Source organism: Triturus cristatus, chromosome 1_1, assembly GCF_964204655.1.
Source record: "Triturus cristatus chromosome 1_1, aTriCri1.1, whole genome shotgun sequence".
NCBI classification, from domain to species: Eukaryota; Metazoa; Chordata; class Amphibia; order Caudata; family Salamandridae; genus Triturus; species Triturus cristatus.
The window spans coordinates 234,565,034-234,592,235 of record NC_140579.1 but is presented as its reverse complement, the minus strand read 5'-3'; the positions used below and the strand labels follow the sequence as shown (position 1 = coordinate 234,592,235).

General features: G+C 41.2%; 1 protein-coding gene across 1 annotated transcript in view; it reads right to left on the bottom strand.

Moving 5' to 3' along the window:
• Positions 1 to 27,202, bottom strand: part of LOC146870049 (transmembrane and coiled-coil domains protein 2-like) — a 590,085-nt gene that overhangs the window by 11,853 nt on the left and 551,030 nt on the right. The window lies entirely within an intron of this gene.

The window sequence follows — 27,202 nt, the reverse complement described above, 5'->3', positions numbered from 1 at the left end:
CCGCGGCAGACCCGGGTTGGGGCGGCGTCCTGGCCCGTCCAGCTGCCGGCTGAGGACCATTAGGCCGAGAGCTGTTCCGGAGCACCCTGCCCCTACTAATCTGGAGGAAAGCTACCCCTGTTTCTGGGAACCTGTGCACACCGCAAGACTCAGGGGACCCTAGGCCCGGATGCGCCTGACCTCCTGGAGCCCTGGCTGGGATCCGGGAGGCAAAAGAGCCCTCATCGGTACTTCCAGGGCAGCATAGCCATCTGGTCGCCCCATTGGAAAGCATTGCATGCGACTAGATGGCTGAGGGGAAAGGTGCGACAAGATGGCCGGGACCGAAAGAACTCCCATCTGCCCGCCCGAGCCTTCGCGGTAGGGCTCCCGCTTGCCCACGCAAGGCTCGGGGGCTCCGCGTCCCGGGGGGGCTCGGGGACCCTGGCTGGGCCTCAGGCACGGGTAGGACCACCGGAGCTCTCGGGCCCAGACGCCACGGGGAGGACTGCCCGGGACCCATGGAGCCCGTCCTGGGCACTTTGCCACGCCGTGGGCCAGAAGAGGGTGCCCCAGGACGGAGGGGAGGTGTTGTCCGGGCATAGCCCATCTGGTCCCCGGCAAAGAACCGCCAGCCCAGGAGGGGTGTTACGGCATACCCTGCCCCTACTAATCCGGAGGAAGGCTACCCCCCTTTCTGGTAACCCATGCGCACCGTGAGACTCAGGGGACCCTAGGCCCGGACGTGCCTGACCTGGGATCTGGGAGGCAAATGAGCCTTCATCTGGACTTCCAGGGCAGCCCAGCCATCAGGTCGCCTCATTGGAAAGCATTGCGTGCGACCAGTTGGCCGAGGGGAAAGGTGTGACCAGATGCCCGGGACCGAAAGAACTCCCATCTGCCAGTCCCGAGCCTTCGCGGCAAGGCTCCCGCCTGCCCACGCAGGGCTCCGGGGCTGCACATCCCGGGGGCTTAGGGACGGGACTGGGCATCAGGTACGGGGAGGCCCGCAGGAGCTCTCGGGCCCAGACGCCCGGGGGTGGACTGCCCGGAGGCCGATGGAGCCCGTCCCGGGCACTTTGCCACAGCGCGGGCCGGTTGGAGGGAGCCCCGGATGGTGGGGTGGTGTCGTCTGGGCCCAGCCCATCTGGACCCCGGCTGAGAACCGCCAGCCCGGGAGGGGTGTCCCGGCATACCCTGCCCCTAGTAATTCGGAGGAAGGCTACCCCTCTTTCTGAGAACCTGTGTGCACCGGGGGATGCTGGACGCGAATGTGCCCGACCTCCTGGAGCCCTGGCTGGGATCCGGGAGGCAAATGAGCACCCATCGGGACTTTCATGGCAGCCCGGCCACCTGGTTGCCCCTTTGGAAAGCATTGCATGCGACCAGATGGCCGGGACCGAAAGGACACCCATCTCCCCACTGAGCCTTCGTGGTAGGGCTCCCGCCTGCCCACACAGGGCTCGGGGGCTCTGCCAAGGAGTGGCCACCCTGTGCAAACAGGCACCAACAAGCGACCTGCCGTTTGGTTTGCCCCAGTTCTATGAGAAACTGACTGCAGAGCCCGACCAGCGCCTTGACTTCCAGACTTCTCCGACCCTGATCCACATCCACAACAAAGCTGAGATCCGTGGAGGCGACGAGAGACGTGGGACCGGCTACCTGGGAAAATTGGCTACTAGCTTCCAGCGCAGCTTCTGAGGCATCCTTGAAGTTGTGCTCTGGGGATTGAGAAGCCCCAACCCCGAGCACCATCTGCACCGAAGATCAGCCCTCCACACTCCACGAGTTCTGCGTGGGGCCCTTCTGCATTTTCCTGCTTGACGCGTCTGTCTGGTTGCTTGCCCATTGGCTAGTAACCTCAGCGACGACGAACCCTTGACTTTCCACCGCTGGTTTGGCTCCTCCAGACTGGCCCTTGCTTCCCTGTGAAAGAGAAGCACCTCAGGCCTTCCTGGTCTGCAACAGAAGCGAATCATTCATCCTGCGTGGGTTGCGCTTGCCAAGGCTTGTTGGGTCTGTACTCGACAACGACGCCGCCAACAGCAAGAGCCCTCGTGGGACAGCTCGCCTCCTGGTTCTGGTCATCCTCGACGCCTCCTGGTACCCGTGGCTGCTGCGACAAGCTTCACCTCTTCACCTGCATCTTCACGACATCGCCTGGTTCCTTCCTGGTTCCTTCCCGGCTCCTGGCTGGTGACCTAGACTCTGTCCCTTCTGCTTGCAGGTACCCTCCTTCTTGATTCCCACCTTGGAATCCACCGGACACTCTTCACTGACTGCCTGTCAGCACCTTTTCTTCAGGCATCCATAGGAGTCGACGACGAAACCCGACGCAAGTTCACACCTATGCACCCGCAGCCCGTGGGCTAGGTAAACTGAGTACTCCGGTGCTCACAAGGGTATTGACTATCCTAGGGTCTAGTTTCCAAGTCTCTAACTCCTAGCTCTTTCCGAAGTGTCCTAAAACTCTTAATTTTTAAACATCACTATTTCTATCGACTTTAACGCATTACGCGTGAGCGTTTCCACTCTGCACCTGAATCCCGTGGGCCTCCCACTGCCTAGCAACTGGTAGTATAGTATAGCCCCAGCGATTCCCTAGGCCTAGGCCTAACCTGTGTTCATGACAGTGGTTCTTATACCACTTACTTAGTATATGGTTTGCGTGGCCCCTAGGGCCTAACTGTATTACTTACCTGTGTGCTTAAATAAGACTGTGTTGTACTTACCTCGAATCTCATGAAGAGTGCTGAGGGTATTTTGACTAGAATAAATACATCCTATTTTTATATATATATGTTGTGGTGTCCTTTCATTTGGTATTCAAGGGATTGCAAATGGTATAACAGCTGGCTTCACATGCCATACAGAGTTTAGCCTAAGACTGCTCTTGTCCATGCTACCACTAGGATAGCTGGTCTATAAGGTTGACTTTACAACCAATCACCATAAGGGTTGTTTGGACTGATACAAGGTGTACACTAGAACTAGTGACATCATATATCAGGCCAACTTCTCACACCCTGAATGCTGGCCAACCCAGACCTAAATACTACAGATCTCACCCATGGAATCTCAGGCCATCAAAACCATTAACAGGTGTCTATTTCCTGGATCTCTGTTCAAACCCACAGAACATCCACGCATGTCTGATAACTCAGCACTCAGAAGACCTGGAGAGACACATATTTGGTTCAGGTCTGCCACCTATATGTTGAAGAAGGCTGAAGTAAACTACCATAATTATGGAAAAAATTCCGAAAATGTAACATCATATTAGTTCAGTGCATTGTCGAGGTCAGAGAATCAGGGTAAAGGTGGTCTGGTACCGAGCAAAAGAATCCCTATGATGTATATATGTTGAAAATCTATAGTTGTGGCAGGTTTCCATAAAGTCCAGGGGTGATACCTGCAACTAAATTTCAAGTAACCTCAACTGATATATTGATTTCAGTCGCTTTCCAATTTTCCCAAATCTACCCAGTTTATCACTTGTGGTTATCGCAAACCCATAGAAAACCCACACATGTCTGGTGAGACAACCACCCCAAAGAGGCCCAGAGGAGCAAGAATGGGGGTCAAGTCTTGGCAGGGACATGCTTCTGCACGAAGGACCGTGGAGGCAATTACAATGTTTTGGGGAAAAATTGCTAAAAATCTGACAAAGTTCATATTTATTGTGATTTCCCAGCCAGTGAATTTGTATCAGGAACGTCAGGCACCAGGGAAAGAAATCTTAGAATGTACAGAGCACTTATAGTTGTATTATGTTTCCAGAGAGCCCTGGAGTGATTCCAGCAACTGAAAGACAGGTAGCCTAAACCAGCATTTCACGTGTCGTAGCTTTCCATATTTCCACAATGCACTGTGCCTGTTCAAGGGGAGTGGAGGGAATTACAATGTTTAAGAAAAATGCTAAATATCTTACAAACTTCATATTCAGCACAATCTTCCCGCCAGCCAATCAGGGTGAGTTGCATTAGGGTAGATGTGATGTTGTAATCATATTCCTACAGGCCCTTAATGAGGAGTGCTGCAAAATGTAGGATGTCATTAAGGAGGACCAGTGTGTGGTCTGGAACAGGGCATTGCCACCAGCCAGATGTGAGAGTATAAAGGCTTGAGAAGCAGTTCTGAAGACACTTTTTGGGGAAATGGTTTTACTTTCTAAAGGAGAGAGAGATGGCACCAGGCCATCATGATTTTGTGGGTGTTGTGTTCTGTGAGGTTGAGATCGGTGACCATGGTGAAACCGGGTGACTTAGCATTGGATGAAAGTGGGCGGTGCAATCCGGTTCAAGTTGTAGCTTGTTGTTCTTAGTGTACAGCAGGAATTAAGTTATGGTGCTTGAAAATCAGGCCTGGATTTGGTGTATGCAGTGATTGAAGCATTGGATGATGGAGTAAAGAGGACTTTCAAATACAGTTGTGAGTCGTTGGCATATTGGAGAATGCTGATGTTGTAGAGCCGCAACAGGCTCTACAGACCGAGACCGAGCGGTCTCTCGGAGAGAAAGGGGCACTTGCATTGATATCAGCACCACTGTATGTGACCATTTTTGAACAAACGTTTTTAAGGAAATTGCTCTAACCTCTGCTTTTTAAGTAAAACTTAGTTCGTTTTAAAAACACTTTTAAAAATTACTGCTTTTGCTTTTTATAGCACATAGTGTGCATACCTGTGTCTGAGGTCCTGCTGTGTTTCGACCGGCCCCCTACGCTCTGCGTGTTGCAGGGTGTTAGGTGAGGCTTTTCCACGGTCGGATGCCACACGGCGGCCATTTTGGGGAGGTTGGCGGGCTAGTTGTTGGTGGAGGGACAATATAAAATGAAAGCCCTGTGTTGGACGCACAGCGGACACGCGCAGCGGACGCGCCAAAGGCGTGCCAAAGGCAAGCCCGTCTGCGCCCGTCCGCGCCCGTCCGCGCCCAACCAGGGTCCAGAACCACTGTCAGATCAAAGTCCCAAAAGAGAATTATCTATACAGCAGAAGAGCTATTAAAACTAGCAAAGCCTATTCCTGAGCCTTGTACACATAGGATCAACGTAGAATATAAGCAACTGAAATATGAGCATTGTGGAAAGAATTTAATACACAATACAACCGCTGTGAAAAATGGGGGCAAATTGCGAATGGCTCTACTAAACTGTAGGTCACTGACTAAACATAAATATGAGATTCATGATCTACTGATGGAAAAATCACTTGACGCTCTGTTCCTGACTGAGACTTGACTTAGTGAGAGTTCCACCCCAGATGTTCTAGATGCACTCCCAGATGACTAAACGATAGTAAGGCAGGATCGAGAGGGTCAAATAGGAGGCGGAATTGCAATAATCTATAAAACTACAATAAAATGTAACATCAAGGAGGCTAATTTAGATAGTTGTGAGGCATTCTTATTTACGTTGTCAGTGGCAGAAGACAACACTATAGCGGGCTTCTTAATATACCGCCCACCAGGACCAGTAGCTAAATTTATGATAAGTTTGGAGGAGAAAGTAGCTCATCCAGCTATTAGGCATAAAAAGTTCCTTATCCTAGGTGATATGAACATACACTTTGACAACAAACAGAACCGGGAAGCACAATTGTTATGCAAGGACTTAGGGACTCTGAATCTAGAGCTAAAAGTTGAAACACCAACACACCAAGGGGGACATATCCTAGATGCTATCTTCTCAAACGTGAGTGAGATGGGAGGTAGAAACACCATGGCCTATCCCTTGGTCAGACCATTTCTTAGTGCCTTTTACTGTGCCATCTAATAGACAGAGGATGGAGAAAACGACACAGAAAGTTACCAACGGGAAATTGAATAAATTCAACCCCAACGTTTTTATCCAAGCACTAATGAAAAATAATATTATACTGGAGAAAGAGGATAATTTAGCCAATAGCCAACTCGAAAGTTGGATAACAACAGCTCTAGACGAAGTAGCTCCATGGAGCACACAAGCCCCCAAGCATCAACACCCTGGTTTAATGAGACACTGTTGAAAGCAAGAAAAAAGCCCACTCAGGGTAATACACTGTACTCACCTCTTCTGGACCACATATACCAGCATGCTGCTGTCTGTCTTGAATTGTGCCACGCCCACTGGGGGCGGTCTTTCCTTTAATAAAGGATCGGAAAGAAAGTAGCGGTGAGTCGTCTGTTCCCTCTGTGCAGAGTCCATGAATAAGGGGCGCTACAGCCTTGAAACGCGTCGGACATGGTTTTAATTTGAATGAAGGGAAGGACTGCGAGCGTCAGCAAGGCATCACAACCGGATGGTGGGGAGTGCGTTGTGTGCCCTCTCAGAGCTCAGGGGCTCAATTTTTGGATCATATATATATAATATATATTATCTACTGGCGGTCGCCAGTAGATAGTTATAGTTAGGACCGTGTTTCCATAGGAAATCCGCAACATTCTATTTTGAATAACTTTGGCGCCGATTGACGAATCCTCGTGAAATTTTTATATATATATATATTCACTTAAAAAACCATAGGTTTCACACATGTTATAGTTAGCTGTACATTTCACTCGTAAAAAACCAATGAAATTCCACGTTATAGTTAGATCAGGTAACTATAACTTGCGCGCCCACAATAAACTGCTGATGACGTCACATATTACATCACTCATGACATGGTCAGTGACATCACTCATGACATCAATGATGACATCTGAAATTACACATTGTGGATTGCGGTCGCGCAAGTTATAGTTACCTGATCTAACTATAACGTGGAATTTCATTGGTTTTTTACGAGTGAAATGTACAGCTAACTATAACATGTGTGAAACCTATGGTTTTTTAAGTGAATTTGCAAGGTTTTGTAAATGATAATTCCTAACTATAACGTGTGTGAAACCTATGTTTTTTTCAGTGAATTTGTACGGTTTTTTAAATGCTAAGTTATGTATTTATTTTTTATTTTTTTTTCTGGTTTTTCACTGTGCGCACACCCTGCGCGCACGGTGGGCGCTCGGTGCGCCTCGCGCACCGAGCGCCCACGTTGCGCAGTCCATGCCGTGCGCGCCTCCCCTTTTTTTACAGAGTAACATTTGTTCTTTTCTCCCTTGTGGGTCCTTTAATTTATTTAATAAATGTGATTTTTACTTCTTTATTTTTTTTTTTATTTTTTTTTCCCGTGCGCGTACGGTAAGCTTACCGTAAGCGCACGCCGCATTTTTTTTTAAAAATTATTAAATGTATTTTTCGTACTTTTGGGTCCTTCTTGGACCCCCTGACAAACACTAGGGGGTCTGCAACTCTCTTCGTTGCCCCCTTTTCACGTTCCCCACCTTTGTTTGTCAGTGCGAGAGACAGAAAATGGCGGCCAACACTTCCTGATTTCGACCGATTCGAATGTTTACAGTCATGTAACCACAAATCAGAATTGAGCTCGCGCACGGCACCGTACGCGTACGGTAAGCTTACGGTAAGCGCACGGAGCGCGCTTACAGATATATATATTGATTTAAATGCTATTTTCTCAGGATCTACTGAACAGATTTACACCAGACCTACAAAAGGCACATCCTTGACCTGAGGACTACCTCTCTGCCAAATTTCAAGTAATTCTGTTCAGCAGTTCGGGCTGTAGCTCGGACTAAAGGTCCTATGGGAAAATGCATGGGGAAAACGCGTTTTGGGACCACCCTTTTTTCTCAGCCCCCGCTTGACGAATCCCCCCGAAACTTTCAGGGTAGGAGCGGAGCGTAGCGCCCCGTTAGTTTTGAAAATTTCGCGAGGATTCGTCGACCGGCGCCAAAGTTATTCCAAATAGAATGTTGCGGATTTCCTATGGAAACACGGTCCTAACTATAACTATCTACTGGCGACCGCCAGTAGATAATATATATATATATATATATATATATATATATATATTATATATATATATATATATATATATATATATATATATATTATTGCTGCAACTCTCCTTCTCACAACCACCATCCAAAGAGAAAGACAGCACTCGCGGGGCCGTTTCCAAAATGTATTAAATGGAAACTATCACGTAAACAAACAGACGCGTTTCGGTAACAACCTTCATCTATGTTTAACGAAGCGCCCGCCCGCCATGTTTTTAAATCATCAAAATATACATCAACACAAATGAAGGACCAACGTCCATACCGTGGTCTCCAACATTCCTACCCCAATGTCGGCGCCATCTTTAAATGTATGATAGCCCACATGCCTAAATTACAGACTCCACTCGCAAATGCGATTGGAGTGGGGGAAGGATCAATATCTGCACGTAAATCAAGCCCTGGATGGGCATACACCTGGAGACATTCTCCAACGGAAATAAAACATGGCTAGGGCTGCCTACTGTTAAAGTGTTCTATACATTAACAAAAATTATTGTTAGATATAAAATACTGAGTGGGTGAGCAAACTACTATGTCTATACATCTAGAGATACTATATACAATATAATACAATCTACCATAAGACCATGGAATTTACGCAGACGCGTATTGATCTTTTCAAATTTACGCGTAAATTGAAACTGCATAAGTACTTTAAAATCAAACCGCAAGTTATGAGATCCAAATCCCTAGCCAGTACGACTCCGGCTCCGGATGAACTTGCAAGTGGGGACCTTAACGCTATTATGGTTCTGGAGGAACTAAGAACAGAAGCGGAAGATGGCACTCTAACATCTTTGAGGCAATCACAACAACTAGCTATCACTGGCATAAAACAACAAGGTGGACTCACTAAATTCAAACCGGTGTCACAATTCCTACCGCAAATGGCACCTGATGCTATTGAAGTCTTTTCGGAAGCGGTCACGAAGGATTTGACACAGCTCCGACGGAAACAAAGATTCAAAAAAGACACAACAAGGGAGAGTAACTTCTCTTTCAAACAACAAAAGGCCCTTGAAGGTCTGAGGAAGGACAAAGGAATAGTATGTAAGCCCTCGGATAAGGGGGGTAACATAGTTCTACAAACTAAAGCCAATTACGACAAGGAAGCGTTTCGCCAACTTTCTAATGGACAGACATATATTGCCATCGATACGAACACTTACCATGAAAGCATGGAGAACTATCACTCCCTCATTTCTAGGTGGCATAACAAAGGTTTTCTGACAATAGACGAATTCCTATTTCTTAGAAGGCTGAACCCTATTATTCCAACCTTTTATCACCTCCCAAAGGTGCATAAGAACAAAGAGACACCACCTGGGAGACCAATTGTGGCATCCCAAGGGAGTCTCACAGAGAATATGTCAATTTATGTTGACTCTTTCCTCTTGCCCCATGTTAAAAACTTAAAATCCTACATCAGAGACACGAAAGATTTGTTGGGGCACATTGCTGCTTTGGAATGGAAGGATGAATACAAACTGATGGTTCTAGATATTACCAGCCTATATACCTCTATAGCGCACTGTGATGGACTAGAGGCGATGGAATATTTTCTTAAGAAACGCCCTTTGAAATACCTTGAACATAATGAACTGCTAATTGATTTTGCCAGATTCTGTCTTACTAACAACATCTTTCTGTTCCACACACAGCTATACAGACAGATCTCGGGTACAGCCATGGGTACCTGCTTCGCCCCCAGCTACGCGAACTTGTTCGTAGGCTGGTGGGAGGAGCAGGTAGCCTGGGGCACCTCTAACATTCAATGGACAGAAAAGGTGGTCGTGTGGTACCGTTACGCACGCCGCAATTTTTTTTAAAAATTATTAAATGTATTTTTCGTACTTTTGGGTCCTTCTTGGACCCCCTGACAAACACTAGGGGGTCTGCAACTCTCTTCGTTGCCCCCTTTTCACGTTCCCCACCTTTGTTTGTCAGTGCGAGAGACAGAAAATGGCGGCCAACACTTCCTGATTTCGACCGATTCGAATGTTTACAGTCATGTAACCACAAATCAGAATTGAGCTCGCGCACGGCACCGTACGCGTACGGTAAGCTTACGGTAAGCGCACGGAGCGCGCTTACAGATATATATATTGATTTAAATGCTATTTTCTCAGGATCTACTGAACAGATTTACACCAGACCTACAAAAGGCACATCCTTGACCTGAGGACTACCTCTCTGCCAAATTTCAAGTAATTCTGTTCAGCAGTTCGGGCTGTAGCTCGGACTAAAGGTCCTATGGGAAAATGCATGGGGAAAACGCGTTTTGGGACCACCCTTTTTTCTCAGCCCCCGCTTGACGAATCCCCCCGAAACTTTCAGGGTAGGAGCGGAGCGTAGCGCCCCGTTAGTTTTGAAAATTTCGCGAGGATTCGTCGACCGGCGCCAAAGTTATTCCAAATAGAATGTTGCGGATTTCCTATGGAAACACGGTCCTAACTATAACTATCTACTGGCGACCGCCAGTAGATAATATATATATATATATATATATATATATATATATATATATATATATATATATATATATATATATATATTATTGCTGCAACTCTCCTTCTCACAACCACCATCCAAAGAGAAAGACAGCACTCGCGGGGCCGTTTCCAAAATGTATTAAATGGAAACTATCACGTAAACAAACAGACGCGTTTCGGTAACAACCTTCATCTATGTTTAACGAAGCGCCCGCCCGCCATGTTTTTAAATCATCAAAATATACATCAACACAAATGAAGGACCAACGTCCATACGGTGGTCTCCAACATTCCTACCCCAATGTCGGCGCCATCTTTAAATGTATGATAGCCCACATGCCTAAATTACAGACTCCACTCGCAAATGCGATTGGAGTGGGGGAAGGATCAATATCTGCACGTAAATCAAGCCCTGGATGGGCATACACCTGGAGACATTCTCCAACGGAAATAAAACATGGCTAGGGCTGCCTACTGTTAAAGTGTTCTATACATTAACAAAAATTATTGTTAGATATAAAATACTGAGTGGGTGAGCAAACTACTATGTCTATACATCTAGAGATACTATATACAATATAATACAATCTACCATAAGACCATGGAATTTACGCAGACGCGTATTGATCTTTTCAAATTTACGCGTAAATTGAAACTGCATAAGTACTTTAAAATCAAACCGCAAGTTATGAGATCCAAATCCCTAGCCAGTACGACTCCGGCTCCGGATGAACTTGCAAGTGGGGACCTTAACGCTATTATGGTTCTGGAGGAACTAAGAACAGAAGCGGAAGATGGCACTCTAACATCTTTGAGGCAATCACAACAACTAGCTATCACTGGCATAAAACAACAAGGTGGACTCACTAAATTCAAACCGGTGTCACAATTCCTACCGCAAATGGCACCTGATGCTATTGAAGTCTTTTCGGAAGCGGTCACGAAGGATTTGACACAGCTCCGACGGAAACAAAGATTCAAAAAAGACACAACAAGGGAGAGTAACTTCTCTTTCAAACAACAAAAGGCCCTTGAAGGTCTGAGGAAGGACAAAGGAATAGTATGTAAGCCCTCGGATAAGGGGGGTAACATAGTTCTACAAACTAAAGCCAATTACGACAAGGAAGCGTTTCGCCAACTTTCTAATGGACAGACATATATTGCCATCGATACGAACACTTACCATGAAAGCATGGAGAACTATCACTCCCTCATTTCTAGGTGGCATAACAAAGGTTTTCTGACAATAGACGAATTCCTATTTCTTAGAAGGCTGAACCCTATTATTCCAACCTTTTATCACCTCCCAAAGGTGCATAAGAACAAAGAGACACCACCTGGGAGACCAATTGTGGCATCCCAAGGGAGTCTCACAGAGAATATGTCAATTTATGTTGACTCTTTCCTCTTGCCCCATGTTAAAAACTTAAAATCCTACATCAGAGACACGAAAGATTTGTTGGGGCACATTGCTGCTTTGGAATGGAAGGATGAATACAAACTGATGGTTCTAGATATTACCAGCCTATATACCTCTATAGCGCACTGTGATGGACTAGAGGCGATGGAATATTTTCTTAAGAAACGCCCTTTGAAATACCTTGAACATAATGAACTGCTAATTGATTTTGCCAGATTCTGTCTTACTAACAACATCTTTCTGTTCCACACACAGCTATACAGACAGATCTCGGGTACAGCCATGGGTACCTGCTTCGCCCCCAGCTACGCGAACTTGTTCGTAGGCTGGTGGGAGGAGCAGGTAGCCTGGGGCACCTCTAACATTCAATGGACAGAAAAGGTGGTCGTGTGGTACCGTTACATAGATGACCTGTTCATCGTGTGGAACGGTTCACTCGACACAGCTAGAGACTACATAGATGTTTTGAATAACAACATAGTTAATTTAGAATTCACAGGAGAAATAGATGCTGTTTCAGTGATTTACTTGGATGTAAATATCTATGTAGAAAAGGGACAATTGAAAACTAAACTCTTCCGCAAAGAGACAGCGGGAAATTCTGTCCTTCATGCCTCTAGCAGTCATCCTACGAATCTGGTCAGCAGTATCCCCTATGGGGAACTGCTTCGCATAAAAAGAAACAGTTCAGACGACAGAGAGTTTCTAGTGGCAGCCAATGATAGCATCAGACGTTTTGAAGCCCGAGGTTATAGCAAAGGGGTTCTTGAGAGGGCTTTTGAAAAGGTGAAAGCAACTCAAAGGGCCGATTTGCTCAAAAATACAGAAACCAAGAACATGGATGACATCAATGGGGGCAAATTTAGACTCATAACTACCTTTTCTAGGGATGCAGGGAACCTCAAAAGAATCATGCGCAAGAACTGGCACATTTTACAAACTGATGGCGTGATAGGGACCGATCTTCCACCCTACCCCCTCGTCACATTTAGAAAAGCGAGGTCCATCAAAAACGACCTAGTGTGCAGCTATCTGAGGGATGCCCCTAAATCACCCTTTGGAGCTCTAGGAGGGTTTTTTCCATGTGGTAAATGCAAAGCCTGTAAAGGAAGTAAAAGAGTGCTTAGTTATGACATTCCCATTATAGGTATCAATAGGAACATAAGGAAATTCTTGACATGCACCACACCATATACTGTTTACTGCCTAGTATGCCCTTGTGGCCTACGCTACGTGGGCAGCACTATCCATCCTACAAAAATCAGAATCTTAGAACACATGCGGGCCATCAGCAAAGGAGACGAGACCTACCCCGTAGCACGTCATTTTGACAAAACTCACAATCGTAACCGAGATGAGTTGAGCTACTTCTGTTTGGATCATGTACCATCGAATCCTAGAGGGGGAGACAGGATACTGAAACTCCGGAGATTGGAGTCACGGTACATCATCGATCTCCAAACTAAAACACCATGGGGCCTTAATAGTAGTGAAGAGTTAGCTGTACACCTAGGGGAGTGAATTTCTATTCTGTCCTCCCCCTCCTTCACTCTACTACAACATGATGACATTGGATGGTGCCACTGTACACATTGTATATACTGTACACATTGTATATAATGGACATAGCATGTGTGTGTATATATATTTTTGGTATCTACATATATACGTTGGATGCACGCATTGTATTTATATGTGTCTATATAGTGTTTACACATGCATGTGTATATAATTATATGTATATATTGGCTGGCATTCGTACTTGTATTGGAACCCGAGTACAGGACCCGTTGCTTTACCTTGGTTGCTTCCTGTAGAAACATCATATATGGTAGATTGTATTATATTGTATATAGTATCTCTAGATGTATAGACATAGTAGTTTGCTCACCCACTCAGTATTTTATATCTAACAATAATTTTTGTTAATGTATAGAACACTTTAACAGTAGGCAGCCCTAGCCATGTTTTATTTCCGTTGGAGAATGTCTCCAGGTGTATGCCCATCCAGGGCTTGATTTACGTGCAGATATTGATCCTTCCCCCACTCCAATCGCATTTGCGAGTGGAGTCTGTAATTTAGGCATGTGGGCTATCATACATTTAAAGATGGCGCCGACATTGGGGTAGGAATGTTGGAGACCACGGTATGGACGTTGGTCCTTCATTTGTGTTGATGTATATTTTGATGATTTAAAAACATGGCGGGCGGGCGCTTCGGTAAACATAGATGAAGGTTGTTACCGAAACGCGTCTGTTTGTTTACGTGATAGTTTCCATTTAATAAATTTTGGAAACGGCCCCCGCGAGTGCTGTCTTTCTCTTTGGATGGTGGTTGTGAGAAGGAGAGTTGCAGCAATAATCGAATGCGGGTACACCCCCGCACGAAGAAGCACCCGCCTGAGAGTGCACTGCACCTGACTGGTGTTTCGTAGCAGTGATATATATATATATATATATATATATATATATATATTCACTTAAAAAACCATAGGTTTCACACATGTTATAGTTAGCTAGACATTTCACTTGTGAAAAACCATTGAAATTCCCCCGTTATAGTTAGTGCAGGCAACTATAACTCACGCGACCGCAATCCTCTGCTGATGACGTCAGATATTACATCACTGTATTTAGACACTTATTTACCCATGTCTTCTTCCATTAATTTTTAGCTATACATATATTACAAATATTTTTTTTTCAGAAAGACACATATGTCATCAGTGATGCAATATCTGACGTCTTCAGCAGAGGATTGCGGTCGCGTGAGTTATAGTTGCCTGCACTAACTATAACGGGGGAATTTCAATGGTTTTTCACGAGTGAAATGTCCAGCTAACTATAACATGTGTGAAACCTATGGTTTTTTAAGTGAATTTGCAAGGTTTTTTAAATGCTAATTCCTAACTATAACGTGTGTGAAACCTATGTTTTTTTCAGTGAATATGTACGTTTTTTTAAATGCTAAGTTATGTATTTTTATTTTTTTTTAAGGTTTTTCACCATGCACGCGCTGTGGGCGCTCGGTGCGCTTCACACACCTCGCGCCCACGTTACGCAGTTCGCGGAATTTTTCCGTTTCTACCGTACGCGCACGCTACGCGTACTCCGCGATTTTTCGCAAAACAATTAAAGGAAATTTTGGCCCTTGGGGGTCCTTCTGGGACCCCCTGACAAAGGCTAGGGGGTCAGGAACTGTCCACCCTGCCCCCTTTTCATGTTCTCCACCTTTGTTTTTCACCCCCTCAAACTGCGAGAGACAAAATGGCGGCCGACACTTCCTGGTTTCGACCGATTCGAATGTTTACTAAGATCTAACAACCAATCAGAATCGCGCTCGCGCACGACAGCGTGCGCGTACGGTAAGTTTTACCGTACGCGCACGGTGCGCGCTTATAGATATATATATGCTTTTAAATGCTATTTTCTCAGGAAATACTGAACACATTTACACCAGACCTGCAAAAGGCACATCCCTGACCTGAGGACTACCTCTCTGCCAAATTTCAAGTAATTCTGTTCAGCCGTTCGGGCTGTAGCTTGGACTAAAGATCCTATGGAAAAATGCATGGGGAAAACGCGTTTTGGGACCCCCCTTTTTCTCAGCCCCCGCTTGACGAATCCCCCCGAGACTTTCAGGGAAGAAGTGGAGCGGAGCGCCCCACCTATTTTGAAAATTTCGCGAGGATTCGTCAATCGGCGCCAAAGTTATTCCAAATAGAATGTTGCGGATTTCCTATGGAAACACGATCCTAACTATAACTATCTACTGGCGACCGCCAGTAGATTATATATATATATATATATATATATATATATATATATATATATATATATATATATATATACATATATATGTATATATATATATATATATATATATATATTCACTGAAAGAACCAAAGGTTTCAGGCATATTATAGTTAGGAATTGGCATTTAAAAAACCTTAGAAATTCACTGAAAAAACCATAGGTTTCAGGTGCGTTATAGTTAGCTGGACATTTCCCTCGTACAAAACCCTAGACATTCCCCTGTTATAGTTAGTTCAGCTAACTATAACTCGCGCCCCCGCAATGCACTGCTGATGACGTCACATATTACATCACTCATGACATGGTCAGTGACATCACTGATGACATCACTGATAACATCTCAAATGACATCACTGATGATATCACTGATGACATCATCCATTGAGTATGTGTTTCTGAACAGTTTTATTATGTTTAATATATATAGGGACAGGCCTGTTGAAAAATAAGTGGGTGTACAAGTGTGTCAATGGATGATTTTCTAGGTGCGTAACTGGCTCTATAAGTGAGTCATTAAATGTATCTTACTGCAGACTAGTGACTAAACTGTGTGAATGTCTGTATGTGTCTGTGTGTTGGTGTATAAGTGGCTGCATGGTTTTGTGAATAGCTATATGAGTGTCTATATGGGTTATTGATTGGTTGTCTGAGTATCTGTATGGGTGCCTGAGTGTTTGTGTGGGTAGGGTGTGTGTTACTCTGTGCATAGATGTGTGAGTGGGTGATTCAGTGGGTGCATGGTTTTAAGAGTGCATCTGTGATGGACTGTATGGTTGGGTGACTGTATGTAAGGGTGTGTTAGTGATTTAATGTATATTCTCAGTTGTACATGTGTCAGTAACTACATATGTGACACGCAGTGTATATGTGAGTATATAGCTATTTATATGTGAGAGTGTGTGATTTTGGGAGTGGCTGTATGGATGAGTGTGTGCTTGTATCAGTAATTGTATAAGAGCATCAGAATTTGTTAGTATTTTTATGAGAAAGTGAACTTGAGTGTGCTTAACTGTATAGGTGAGTAAATTGGACTGTAATTAATTATTTGCACGACTGACTAGGTGTGTCAGTAACTCAATGGATGATTGGCGGTGTGTGAGTGTCTAAATAGGTGTATACATGCATATGATTGTCCTGTACTGAGTGACTGTACAGGTGAGTGAGTGGAGGTGTATGTAGACCTAAGAGTCAAAGAGTGGGTATGTAGTTATTGGTATTGGAGTATCTATGGTTTTCAAAATGGCCGTCTGAAATTTTGAGTCGGTGTATCAAAGGTTATATTAGGGTGTGAGAAGATGCACAAATTTATCACATGGATGACGTCATCAGTGATGTCATCAGTGATGTCATTTGAGATGTCATCAGTGATGTAATCAGTGATGTCACTGACCATGTCATGAGTGATGTAATATGTGACGTCATCAGCAGTGCATTGCGGGGGCGCGAGTTATAGTTAGCTGAACTAACTATAACAGGGGAATTCTTAGGGTTTTGTACGAGGGAAATGTCCAGCTAACTATAACGCCCCTGAAACCTATGGTTTTTTCAGTGAATTTCTAAGGTTGTTTAAATGCCAATTCCTAACTATAACGTGCCTGAAACCTTTGTTTTTTTCAGTGAATTTCAAAGGTTTTTTAAATGCCAATTTCTAACTATAACGTGCATGAAACCTATGGTTTTTTCAGTGAATTTCAAAGGTTTTTTAAATGCTAATTCCTATCTTTAACTTATCTCTAAAGATGTCATGTTTAATGATTTTGATTGGATTTGTATATTTTTCAAATTCAGTGTGTCAAATTCATTAATTTTGTTTTTTTATAGACTATTTTATCGCCATTTTTTAAACGTATTTTTTCAATTAATTCTTTTAAAAATTAAAAAATATTATTTGAAGTTAATTGCTTTTTCAAACATATTTTTTTATATTTTTCAAAATATTATTTGAACTATATGTGCAAAACTTTATTTTATATATTTTTTTTAAATGTTTTTGGATCCGCGTGCCCTAAGCGCACCGTTCATGATTACTACGCGATAGCGTCCGCGCATGGTATGTGTCGGGAACGTGGTTAGTGCGCGATCGCTATGCGACCTGGTACGCGACTCCCAGCCTATACGCGACACGTTCGATGTACGTAACGCGACGTTTACGCGCTTCCGCGATGCGTCATATGCGTCTATGACGCGGTAGGTGCGCGGATCCCGCGAAGTATTTAACATTTAAAAAAACATATATATGTATTTCATGTGAATATTAATTGAAGACAAACTCTAAACTAGTCTTAAAACTAATATATTTTTACATCTAATCCTATATTTTTTTTAAATTCAATTTCGCGGATGCGCCTTGGGTGCGTGCTGCGTAAGCGCACGGTGCGCGGATCCCATGTGACCTCCAAAAAAAGACATTTGATTGGTTCATTACACTTCCTCTTCTAACTACTGAAAGACCCCACCCATTTCAATCATTCTTCTTTGAGCTTCTTTAGAGGAACATCTCATCTAGAAGAAACTTTTTGGGGAAGATTTCCACAGCTGCAATCTTTCTCAAAACAATGGCTTCTGCACAACAACCAACATCTGAATCAGACCTTTCGTCCGATGAGGAATTTGTTGTGGAACCTCCACGCCAAGAAAGATACACCTCTGTGGTGTGGAAATTTTTTTCCTTCCCAGAAGGACAAAACAAAACAAACTCCACTAAAGTGACATGTAAAATATGTCAAAGAGTGCTTTCTAGAGGAGATCCCTCAAAAAAATACTCTTGTGGGACGGCGAGTATGCTAAAACACCTGAAGACTCTGCAACCCGTGAACCTGGCCAGGCAGGAATGCAGAAGACTCCGACAGCAGCCTCAGCCAGCAGTGGCAAGCACTTCTGCAGCAACTTCTGCAGCATCACCATCACCCACTCACCCGGACATACGTCCTGAATTTGGAAAACTGAAAATAAGTTGCATTAAGTGCAACAAACTGCTGTGCTACGGCGAGCAGTCACTTGACCTTATCTGCCGAGCACAGCAAAACCACAAGTGCTAAACATGTGTTTATTTTTTTTGGGGAGAAGTTAACTGTTTTGTTTCTTCTGTTGTCTTTTTTTCCTTTTGAAAAAAAATAACAAAATTGTTCAAAAAGTACAAAAAAATTAGAAAACAAAAAAGAAGAAAAAAAAAAGTTCTTATAAGAACTAACTTTCGTGGTTTAAAAAAAGAACTACATTTATTTGTTAGTGTGTGAAAGATTAGATGAATGTATGAGTAGTACATAATTGACTGAATGAATGCATTAGTAGCGGATGGTGAATGTATAAGTGCAGAACTATGAGGAAGTGCTGCAGCATCACACAGTAACCTCTTTAACTGCAGTGTGCTGTAGTACTTCCGAAGCACAGGGATGCAACATATGTACATAAATATGTTGCAAGTCTATGCTTCTCTCTGCACGGCTGCTTAAACTGCAGCCACGTAGTGACACAGGCACCCTTGCACCATAGTGCAAGGATATCTGTGTCATGTGCTGTTTGTTTTTCTGCAGGAAGACACACCTTCCTGCACAAAAACAATGAGAAAATGCATTTTTCTCCTTCAATGTATGCTGAACATTTCAACATGCATTGAAGAAATAAAATTGTGGATAAATGAAAACAATTTTCCTTGTTGTGCTTTCCTACACCAATTTTAGAATGATACAGCATTCACACACATATCGAGATTTATAATTTCTGATAAATCTAGACATATGTCTTGTTCTATGAGGATTCAGTGCAATCATGCACAAAAACACTTATAGAACACCCTATCAACGCAAAGTGGTCTGCATGATGAGGTTGTATTTACATGGAGGATAAAAAGTGCACAGAGTGCCATTTCCTCTCTTTCTAAATATGAAACACTATCTTACACAATAACTATTTTACAAAAACTGTCATATTTCTGTTTTTAAAATTCGTAGTGAATGATTAAAGTAAGCACAGAGTTTTGTCTGCAAAGATGTTCAAAGAAGAATGATTGAAATGATTGCAGTGCTTCAATAGCTAAAAAGGTGAAATATTATGAACCCCTCAAATCTCTTTTTTTGCAGGTCACATGATATCTGATTATAGTCAGATTTCAAAAATACATAAACAGAGTGTTTTTAGAAACGTGTTTCAACTTTGTAGCTTCTTGCAGGCCTCTTCATTCTGCATATTCAGACTTAGTTAAACTTACCTTTACAGTAATATGAATAAAAAATGGTATTCATTTTTTGCTGCTTTTCGATCTAATAGAAATTGTTAAAAATTGCTTATTTTAAATTTTGGATCTGGGAAAGAAAAGAAAAAAAAATTATTACATATAATAATACATTTTTTACAACACAACATAATGCCCACAAAGTAATTTCTTTGCCTTTTTTGCTGTTCTCAGAAGATATTGAATTTCACTAGAAATAGTGATTTCAATAGTACTCATCACTTAACAGCGGGCAAAAAAAACACAATCAGAAAGATTGTTAAAAAAAAACCAACATACTATTCTCAGTAAAATACCAGAAAATACAAATCATACATATATGAAATGCTTACAGATTACAAAATTTTATAACTTTAACTTATAAAAACTGTAAATGTTGCCGCATTAAAATAATCACCGAACAAATGACCACCAAAAAGTCCATAATTCAAAAAAATACCTTTCCTTGAGGCCAAATGGTATTTTAGCACTTCTTCTTTATGTAAATTGTCCAATGGTAGTCCTAGTAAATTATAATAATAAATTACTCAGAGAGTGAATTATTTTCCTAAAACTTTGGCTTTAAACATATTAGGTAGGAATTTGGTAATTCACTAGGCAAACGTTGTTTGAAAACCAACTGGGCATCATTACAAAGTGTCCAGCCTTTGTCACATTTTAGATAGGCAGTGTAATGCCCAGATGTGGTGGAAGGACCATCATGGAAAATTATTGCAATTGCTACAAAAGTCCTTCCTGATATTGATAGTTGTGCTGCTACAAATTGTTTTATTAAAGTATCCAATTTTCTTCCGTCAGCTGTACAACGTTGCATCATTAAAATTATGTATTCTCCATATTTTCTTAAAAATAATGTGGATAACATTTCTGATTTACATTGGCTACACTCCATGTTTTGAATTGCACCTTTCACTAATTTATTGAAAGACACTGATTTACAGTCTGGTAATGTTAAATACAGAAATCTCTCGGTGTCTACATTGGTGGCACATGTATACATGCAATTTTCACAATAATGTTCCCATTAGTAAGAAAGAACAAAAATATTTTCTATTTCTACACCTTCATTTTCAAAAATTGTAAGCATATACATTAAACATTCCTGAGCATCTTGTTGGATATTTTGTGTAAATTGTGTAGAATCAGAACACACATCCAAAAGATTACGAACATCTGAAACAGATTGTATTCTACTTCTAACGGTTGTCAATTTTTCAAAAACAGAATGCAACAGAGAACAAAATCTTTTTTGCCGATTCTGCATAATTTGTGCTTGCAAACCTTCCAGATAAAAAACAACATTAACCACTACATTAGCATAGCAGTTGACACCAGAACTATTTTCAAAATGATAACCAACAATCTCTTCAACAGTGTCCAATTTCTTTTTACCTGCAATCACAACATTATCTTCTTCTTTTCTTTTCTTGATACCTTCAGAACAGATATTCTCTAACCTTCTTTTTCGACCAATCATACACTTTTCAAATACAGGATATTGACCTAAATTTGGAGCATACACCCTTCTTAACCTATTATACTCTTTTACACAGTTTGCATCTGCAGTAACCTTTGTCTCATCAAAATCAATCAAAAACAAACCAGATAATGTTCTGACTCGCGACAAAGCAACATATGCCATACTCTCTTTAAATACAGTAGATCCAATGTTCACCAATGCACTGTCGACACCTTGAGATTTATGAATAGTCACTGCATATGCCAAAGAAAATGGAAATTGTTTCCTACGGACATATCAATCTTTAACAAGCAAAAAACGAACTGAACAACAACCAATTTCTTTAACTTCATCAATCTGATCAAATTTAATTTTTAAAAATTCAATTCCTTCTTTTTTCTGATAATTCACAAAATCCACCACTTTGCCCATTGTACCATTAACTAAACCTTTCCCTACATCCAAATTACGCCTTAAAATTACCCGACAGTTTACACACACATACAGTGTCTTTTCCAAACCAGCAGTTTTAGATATTTTTTTTTCTAAACAATCTAGTTTTGATTTCAACTTACCGGTCAAAATAATAGTGATTCCTTCATGTAGTATTTTATCGATGGCTTCCATTTTCACAATTTCTTCATTTTCCAATTTTAATAATTCTTCGTTGAATATTGAACACTCACGCAGTGTCGGCATTAAGCAAATCACTGACTTTTTTTTAGCAATTTCCACGTACACTTTTGCAGCAACTGCATTTTCATTTGGAAAGACATTGCAAAGTAATCGGTTCTCCAAAGCTTCTTTCCCTTTTTTTGATAGAATTCCAATTCTTATATCTTGAAGAATAGTTCCATATTCAGCATCATTTGCCTGTCGCATATTTGTTGTTAGTTCCTAGTATTCAAAATTACTCCAAATGTTCACATTACCACCACTGCCAAGAGATTTTCTGGTATCTTCATGGGCAAGTGTTTTAAATACCGGTTGTCCTTTTACCGGTGTCAGTTGCAGTAGATCTCCAAAAACTATGACGTGTTTTCCTCCAAATAACACGTCATACTCTGTTTTAAGAATTTGCTGCATTCTTAAATGCACAAAGGCAAGCATCAAGTTTGAAACCATGCTCACCTCATCAATAATGAGAAGTTTCATTTTCTTCAGCACTCTTGAAACTTCACAACAAGCTTCTCCAGATAGCTTGTGGTATTCCAATTTGTTCTCATGCTCTACTGGCAGCATTAGTAAACGATGTAAAGTAATTCCTTTATTGTTATGTGCTGCCAACCCAGTTGGAGCAGTGACAACACAAGACAAATGCGACTCAGTTTTTTTTTGCAGACAACTTGTAATTACTTTAATTAAGAAACTCTTTCCTGTTCCAGCTTGACCACTCACATACATTCGGATAGGTTGAAATGATGTACATGAGCATCCTTTCTTTTCATGAAGTAATCCATGGTCAATCTGCTCTTTCACTTGCTGATATATTTCTTTCTGTTCAACATTTAGTTGCTCTTCCAAGTTTCCTAATGTATTGCATCTTCTTGTGCTTGATACATTGCTGTTTCCACCTCATTCATTGCAATCGCTGCTTCATTTTCAACAATTGGTTGTCCTAGTGGATCTTGACTCAGTACAGCAGAACTTTGACTGTCTTGAGAACTGTCTCTAGCAATCTCAGCTGCAATTGTAGCTACTTGATCAATTTCATCATTCAACATTTTCACATAATTTGCAAAAGCACTGCATTGTATGCTATCTTTACAAGCATTAAATGAATCTTCATAGCTGGGAAAATCTCCAATTAATTCCAGTTCAGAACGCCATGGTTTGAACATTTGCAAAAGGGCTAAATAGTAAAATTCCCTTTTGTCAGCAGTGTCGCAACTCAGTTTTCTGTGATTAATTAAATTTCCTTTCCTTTGTTGCACTAGACATCCTTCGGAACCAATCACTCCATATTTTCCATCGTTGATGTTCTCTGTAATATTCCGTTTAAAAGTGTAGTTTTGCAGCACTTCATAGAGACACATGTTCTCAAGATGATGACTTCTCTTTGGATAGTATGAGTCCAACATATTGGTTTTCAAAATATCTGTACTTTCTGGGTCATTTTCTGCTAAATATTCAATTTCTTGAACAGATTTCAGTACCCGATTTCGCATTCCTGCAAGACCTAGACTCACCCAAATGATTCTTCTACTTTTGGAATATAGACTTGCAGATGATAACCGATCTGAACATTCATATGCTCCAATTTCACGATGCGATAACATCTTCAAACTGAAACTGTATAATTTCTTACTTAGAGTCTTCTCGTGAGAAATCTCTTCCCACATTTCTTTCAATTCAGTCTTTTCTGATTTAGTAATGTAAGACGTTACATATCGAGCAATAGCAATGGAATTGTCCGCAACATACTGAATATCCATGTTAGCGTTCCACATGGATAAAATAACTGGATTGTAGTCATTTATGTATTTTAATTCTTCGCTTCTCCTTAAGTTGTAGGTGTTTTTCGGAGACTTTCTTGTGATGGTATGTCGTACAGCTGACATAAAACTGTTCACTCTTCCTTTGGCTAAAACAAGACGTGGAAATCCAAAACGACATTTGGTGTAGAACTTATCCTTTGACTTGTACTTTCGTCGACAGTATTTTCCACACCTATGGCTTTGAAATCGTAAGACTTGTTGTTTTAAGTTTTTCTCTTCTCTACTATTTGGAAGAGCACATGTAGCATAATCTTCAATGAAAGACAAAACAGTTTCATCTGAATCTGTTCCAAATTTGGGGGCATCCTTGACCCATAACAACATATGTATATGAGGAGCACCTCTTGCTTGATACTCCTTTCTCCAAAAGAAATCCACAACTTCTCCAAGAGGAGGATTCTTTTTATTGCAGATGAAAGACATCATAGCTTCAAATCTATGATTGAAATTTCTGCATACATTGACAGGATCCAAAGAGCACAATTCTCCAGGTGTCTTGTATTCAATATTTTTTATATTGCAATTTGCCTCTCGAAGAAATTCAAGTAAATCATCCCAAGCATACTCAGCACAGCTTAGTGTAACAAACCATGTAGGAGTTCCCAAGTTCCGTAGCATGCATTTCAGTTCTCCATGTCGACGGTACCAATATTCATTAGTCCCACGCTGACATGCCATCAGATTAATCAACTGAGATTCTAAATGATCATCTCTCTGATGCACTTTATCCATAAAATCCTTTGCAGTTACATTTTGAAGATGCATTACAGTTTTAAAAATGTGATTTACTGCATATGAAAGTCCAGACAAGTCACTTTCAAATGGAAGATGAAACATATAAGGGATACATTGTCGAAATCTTGGATCTTCTGCATATAATCTTGTTGTCCGATATTCAGATGCAGGAATCTGCACAGGACGTTCATCATATCGTCCACCTTTTCCTGTTGGAAACAACTGCGGGAAACAACGAGCTTCCAAGCTCTCTTCCCATACACTCATGGGACTTCCAGTTGCTTTTTTCATTTGAAACAACTCAATTGCATTCCCCATCACCTCTTTGGAATGAAGTGGATGTACACTGTAATGTTCATAGATCTCTTCACATCTGGACATGTCCACTTTTTCATTTTGTCCACTTAATGTTTCACTATCTTCTGCTAAATCTATTTCTTCTTCTCCAACAAACACATTTCTATAGTACTCATTATTTTTTAACAGATACATTGATGCCTTTTGCACTTTTCTAACATCCACTAACTCTTGCCATATTTTCTTATTCTTAGTAGGAACACCATTAACCAGAATGACTAGTGGCTCATTTTCTGCATGATCTACACAAATGGTTTCAACATTTTTCCTTAAATCTAATGGTACATGCACAACTCTTCCTATCAATCCTCTTTGCAACTCTGATGGAGGTAATTTACTTGTTTTGGGCTCCATACGAACAATAACCTGAAATGGGTGAACACATTGTATCAGAATAGACTCATACGTATTTAAATCTATCAGCTCTGGAGGAATAGCAACCAACTCAAGATTACTATGAACAGCTCTAGCAGGCATTTTATTCTCATCTAATTTATTATAACAATATTTGCAAAAACGCTGCTCAGATCCCAAATCAAAACAATCCTCTACCAGCAAATACGTTGCAAATTCCATCCACTTATCATTATCTTCTATTTCACTCTTTAAAAACAGATTGACACCCCTAGTCTGATTTTTATAGTGACTTCGCCGACAACAAATACAAGAAACATTTGGTCTTTCACCTGAAATTACCTTAAATTTTGTGATTTCATCCTCAAATTTTTCTGTAATTACGGGTTCTACATTGTCTTCAAAATTTTGTTCTACTAATGTTTCAGTTTCTTCACTCTCTTGCTGAGTCCCAAAGTAACAAAACTCAATATCCTCACAGACCTGCTTCACATCTGATACTGACCCACGCGAAAGAGCACTGTTCAACTCACTTAACTTTAGTGCTGGACTTTTTGCATAATATAACCTTCTCACTAACTTCCGCATTTGAGTATGATGTACTGCCAGCATTCTGAAATGGTGAAAAACACTTTCACAAACTTTCCTAGACAGACAAGTCAGAGAATGACCTTGCAAACCAGTATGTTTTCTCACTCTGCAAGGGTCTAGTCCTTGCAACAGTTTAATCTTTTGTTTTACACTTTTTTTACTATGTGTTCGTAAAAAACGACATAATTTTTCAATAGATTCCTGTCGTACACTGCAAACACTACTGCAATCCCAAGTGTACACAGGGTTTTTAGCACGTCTCCCTAAAACTTCATCAGCTATCACTTCTTCTGCATTTCTTTCAACCTTTTTTTTTTTCTTTATTGGACAACCATCACAAACTTCATAACCTCTACCACTGGTGTCAACTGCATACAATAATTTTTCACTCAGTGAATAACTCTCTTCATTAAAAAAAGGCTCTGAACTAGAACTGTGTTTCCATTCTCCCAAAAAAAATCACAATTTTTTTTTGTATTAATAATTCTTTTCCTCCTACTTTTGGCCTTCATTACATATATTGGTTTAGCTAGTGATCGAATTCTGTTTAACAATAAAATAAACAGTTTCCTTTTTACTTCAAAAGCCTTCTCCACAATGCTTTCAATATGCTTCTTCTTTTTATAAAATAAAGCACTCTTTTTATATTTCTTCACATCTTTCAGCAAATTATTCACTACCCTCTTGTAAAATATTTTTTTGTGTAATTCCTTATACTGATTTTGTCTTCTTTTACCATACTTTATCTCCTTTGACTGAACATTTGCTTTTTTACATTTCCTCCTAATTTGATTTTTTTTCTTACTTAAAAAAATCTGTGAAACTGGAGCATTCTCTACATTCTGTTTGCTCCTACAAACATTTTTAATAAATTGCTTTGTGAACTTACCAGAAGATTTTTTCCTTTTAGCCACATTATCTTGTACATTCAATACTTGTGGTTGATGTTTCTTGAAATAATCCTCCTGTCTCTGCTCTTTTCTTTTTCTTTTTTTTTTCTGGCATAATTTCTCTATTTTAACGTTGAAAAACAGTATCTGTAAAAAAGAATCACAAATAAAAGTATATTAATAACTTGCAAATTTATACTATTCTATTACTGTACAAACACATTTTATATAAAAACTGACTAAGAAACTATGTCCCTGAACCACAAGTGTTACGATGATTAAAACACTACATACATAGGGGCAGATTTATGAGCCCCTTGCGCCACTTTTGCGTCACTTTTCCCATGTTAAAAGTGACGCAAAAGTGGCGCAAGGGGCTCATAAATCTGCCCCATAGTGCATACTACTTTGAAGCAGTTCATGCCCTAAAGCCTACCTCACTAAAAGACTACATGCTAACTGACTGAATGATTACAATACTATAAGGAAACAAACTGAGT